This window comes from Branchiostoma belcheri, unplaced genomic scaffold, assembly GCF_001625305.1.
Source record: "Branchiostoma belcheri isolate BF01 breed outbred unplaced genomic scaffold, Haploidv18h27 scaffold39, whole genome shotgun sequence".
NCBI classification, from domain to species: domain Eukaryota; kingdom Metazoa; phylum Chordata; class Leptocardii; order Amphioxiformes; family Branchiostomatidae; genus Branchiostoma; species Branchiostoma belcheri.
This window is the reverse complement of record NW_017804009.1, coordinates 1,507,064-1,512,428: the sequence shown is the minus strand read 5'-3', so window position 1 is coordinate 1,512,428 and position 5,365 is coordinate 1,507,064.

Sequence of the window (5,365 nt, the reverse complement as noted above, 5' to 3'; positions counted from 1 at the left end):
ATAAACATAATGCAGTCTATTAATTATTACAAATAATATCTCCCCTAATACACACGTGCGATGTAATTGCACCACAAGTTCCCCTGGTCGCTACTTTATTGTGACACAGGAATTGATTTATGACGATGATTTATGTATTTATTTATGATGACTACATATATGTTAAAACTTAAGTGATATAAGGTTTGTACGACGTAAGATTGTCATAGTTTGTACGAATGTAAGATTGTAAATACCTAAATTTTTCGAACCAAAGTGATATATTAATCTGTAGATTCCGATATGATTGTAATTTGTATTTCCCTACTATTAATGATTTATACTTTATATTGTAAACAAATATCAGAATTCAGCCCTGAATGTCAAGGCTGCGAGCTGTGCCCACTTCTACGAAGAGAGCTGCGCCCACTTCTACGAAGACGCTTCACTCGACCATGACTAAAGATATCTACACACCCAAAAAAAATGCACAGACAAACGATCAATTATTTTGGTAACATTCCCACCTGTAAGCTGTACTCGTATACCCCTCTCGACGGTCTCTCTGTGCCCTGACTTCTACGAAGAGAGCCACTCAGACGCTTCACTGACGACCGTGACTAAAGATGTCCATACACCCAAAACATAGACTCAGACAAACGATCAATTATTTTGGTAACATTCCCACCTGTAAGCTATACTTGTATACCCCTCTCGTCGGTCTCTCTGTGCCCTGACTTCTACGAAGAGAGCTGTGCCCACTTCTACGAAGAGAGCCACTCAGACGCTTCACTCGACCATGACTAAAGATGTCTAGACACCCAACAAAAAGGCACAGATAAACGGTCTTGGAAACATTCCAACCTGTAAGCTATATATACCCCTCTCGTCGGTCTTTCTGTGCCCACTTCTACGAAGAGAGCTGATCGACACGCAAGGCAACACCTCCGCCGGTCTCCCGATCTCTCACCGCGACACCTCCCCCGGTCTCCCGATCCCTCACCGCGACACCTCTGCCGGTCTCCCGATCTCTCACCGCGACACCTCCGCCGGTCTCCCGATCCCTCACCGAGACACCTCCGCCGGTCTCCCGATCTCTCACCGCGACACCTCCAATAGTCTTCCGTTCACTCAACGCTGGACCAAATAACCGTACATTGAAAGTAAGTAAATTTGCTCCAAATATCCCCCCCCCCCAACTTGGCCAGACAACACTATTGCTGCATTGTTCGGCGGCGTTTCTACAGTTCAATCTCTCCTTGCTTGTGGTAATCCCCCTTTTTCCCGGCCCGTCTGGCACTTTGCCTCTAGTCTTGAGTCTCCCCTTACCGTTTTGGCTTCCAGTTCGCATTTTGTCGTATGGGTATTGTTCTTATGTGAACCGTGAGATGTAGTCTTTCTATAACAAAATTTTCGCTTGTGGGAGGTAATTTCTCAACCTTAAGTTCTTCTTTTGTGATGTACGTGGCGCCATAATATGGCTAGAAAAATTTGAGACGCTGCCACTTAAATTTTCGATGTTTCGCAGCCATAAATGGTCGAAAGTAACACAAAAGATTGGAATCTTTTTCTTTATCTAGAGATATACTAATTGTGTGAGTTATATATTTGCCAAATACCAGTTACTTCGAATTCACTTAGCCGTATGTATTGTTGCCCTTTTAACACCCACACAAGTGGGTTTATAGTCAACGGTAGAAAGCGTTGTCTCTGTCTGCGGTTCTTAGCTCTAGAGACGGTTTTACCTCCCCTGTCCTACGTACAGCGCTACCGGTAAACCAGCTTGTCCGCCTCTAGCAAGGTCGCTCGGCTGGGCGTTAGTTGGCGGCGTTGGCCAGGTTGAGACCAGGAAACGGCCCCTCGGATTCGGTCTTCCAGGTGTCTGACTGGGAGAACCCGGCGGTCGGGAGCGGGCGGTCGTCGCTTGCTTGTGTCTTCAGAATATCGAGACTTAAGGCAGTAAGGTTTCGGTCGGTGGTCAAATATGGTAAAATACCGCGGAAGCCTCATACATTTGACAAGTCACCACATATAGAGCGTAGTGCGCTAGTGTATAGATCATAGATCGCATATGCATGCCTTCTTGACACGCCGTCATTCTTCTGTCACTCTGATGCAGACAAATACGTGTACTTTAGCCCGCCCTGTTTACCAGACCGCCCGAAGCAGCCAGCAGGGCCCATGTCGAGGCCGCCGACTCCCGTAGCCACCATCCACCTATCCCCCGCCTCACAGAACCACTTAGGCCACACCGATTTAATTCTATGGATAACATCCTGTGAAGAACCCCAAACTAGTGCACGCGGGCGAATAAAAAAAATTCCGGCCAAAAATAAAAATGCTACTAAAGCACAGGAATACAAAGCTGGTATTGTGAATTTGCGACAGTACTTAGCGATGTATACGACAAGCCAGCACATGTTGGCTTTTTGCGGCATTAATGAATCGGTATTGTACTTATGTACTGAGTTCTTGAGTCGTAAAGCTTCGAATTCGATAGCCTGGATGCTCGGCTCCGTTTTGTCGCTGACTACCATGGACTACCCAGGCCTGGAGCCAGGCCAGAGCCTCGGTGGAGGTGATCTTTTTTTTTTAGGGCAACAAGCGAAAATTAATGCGCGCGTGGATGTCATCCATAAAATTAAGTCGGTGTGGTCTGTGTAAGGCAAATCTGCAGTAGTTCTTGGCTACTTTCCAAAAAGGTGTGGTTCCAGCCCTCCCGCGGATCGGATCTCCCTCCGGCCGCCGAGCGATCCGACCCCCAGTCGGGCTGGTACCTCGAGCGATACGGAATACACCGTGAAGTATTCTATATTTACGGTTTGCGTACAGTTTCACAGTTAACGTTGCATTCCTGTGGCTGTTCTACAACAGTTCCGATATTTCAGTTCTAGAAGTACAGTACGACTGGTCTAAATTCTTGTCTTTTAAGCCACTGTCGGCGTCAAATGCTTTTTTCATATATTTTAATAGGTTCCAACCATTTAATACAAAGTTGCGCAATAAACCACTGGCAGCAAAGTAGGTTACAGTACGTTTTTATGGATCGGACCGACCTCATTCCAACTTTGAATGAGTTCTGAAGTGTTAAGTGAACGTGTTAAATGAGTTGAATGAATTCTAACTTTGACGTGCGGCCGTATGGGAATAAAATACCTCTGATAGGGCCATTTGAAAAGAACGGGGCTCTAGATCTATATAGCTCAGGAAAACAGTCGCAGGGCAAATCTGAAGTAGTTCTTGGCCACTTTCCAAAAAGGTGTGATGATAACACCTGGCTGATCTGGATACGTGCATGGCAAAGGTGAAGTTGGCAAAGTTGTCTATCAAGTTGTGCCAGAACCATCCCTGAGGGGAACAACCTCTCGGCATACATAGTGGACAGCCCCTCACTGGACTACTTCAAGAGTAGGCTGTCACCATCCGCAAATTCACAATACCAGCTTTGTATTCCTGTGGTTTAGCAACATTTTTATTTTTGGCCGGAATTTTTCTATTCGCCCGCGCACTTAGAGGATGTCATCCATAAAATCAAGTCGTTGTGACCTGTTCCACATGACCAAACAAATAACCTATAGAAACGGCACTCCTTTGCGCACTACAATAGCTAAGCGTAACACCTTAACACACCTTACATATTATACATACTTAGGGTCTTATCTGATAAGTTTGTCACATCAGAACAACAGAAAGCCACAGGATATTAAGCTTAGGCGTCCCCGTATTGGCGGGATCTTCGCAATTGACCAAGTTTACTATAGATAACGTGTTGAAATGACACGCCTAGTTTGACTTTTAGCTTTTTCAACAGACAACGGACGACAAAATCCCTCCATGTGTTTAATGTCGAATGTTGGATGTCCGCTGTACAAAGTGTAAATATGGTAGTGAAAGCAAGAGTTTGAAAGTAAGAGTGTCTTAAAATCCTAAAGTTGTCACCACCTTACACGGTGTCTTGATTGTTTATAATTGGTGGGATTTTTCTTGTAGGCATACACACATCGAACGCATTTCTACAGGTAACGATCGCGGTGGAAGTTTTTAGAATACATATAGAAGAGATTTTGGAATGTACAAAGGTGAATTTTATATAAAATCATTCTTTATCCGCAAACTAGAATTCCACGATTTCATGCCTTCGACAAAATTAATGATGTTAACAAATGATGTTAACTTTCATTTTGGGGCAGTTTTGCAAATCTGTGTTCACCTACAACAATAAATAAGTCTTTATTTTCGAGGTCTAGGGTATTGGTTTACCAGCAAATCAGACAATTAGCGTTGTTTACACGACTTCAAAACGCTAGAGAGCTGGAGTTGTTGATAACTGTCTGAGAAGCTCAATACTAGTCCAGCAGTCCTGCAACAGAGCCCCTTAACAAGTTAGGGGGAAAATGCAGCATGTCAAAGAACGAGAGCTAACTACCATCTAAAAATCATGACCCTAGCACGTCCAGATCACGAAATTTAAAAGCCAGAAGTTTCACTGCAGTACGTTCTAATTCAATGACATGGGGACCCCCCACAAAGCCCATCAAAGTCAAACTTCCAAATGCAGCCAGTATGAAATTTCTGTCAGTCGCCACTATTGCATTATACTACTATTTATAGCATTTTTCTCATTATTTATGCAAATTAAGCCTTATTGACACCAAATATTTGTGACCAGCCTGTTTCTATCAAAACTGCTTGCCTGCCCCAGATAATGTAGAGCTCAAGGATGTGACCCACTTCCACATCTGTGTCTATTTTGATATACAGTACTAACTTGTCAGGGCTGTTTTCAGAGTAGCTGAGACTCTTGTTATTATAGGACACTTCGTTGGTACTGTTCAAACAATTATCTCTACACCCTGTCAGTGTGATTGTTATCTTACCTTAGTTCACCCTGATATCTGTTATCTTAACCAACTACATAGAACAACACGCCTGTTAGCGTAACCTACTTAACCCAACTATGCTGCTAGTTTAACCAACTACATAAAAGGACAAAGACTTCGCCTACACTTTAAAGATGTGCAAACAAAATGTCCTTAGGCTATTACACGTACCCACAACCTACTACAGACTCCAAACTTTAAACCCTCAATCTAAACCCTTAACCTATTCACAAAAAATTTAAGAAAAAATTCTATTCTACAACTTCAACTACTGAAAAACTAACAATCACCAAAAGTCCACTACGTAACTGCAGTATGAAAGACATTTAGATTTCTCTTATCAATTTATCAATTAATCAAATTGGGTCACAATTTACATAATTAATATCTGTTACTGTTCCTCTTCCTCTTGATTAAATATGCCACCATTTTAATTGTTCTATTATGGAACACAGCAGATTTATAGTACTTTTGTCATTAATTATGTAAATTAGATCGTGTATCTG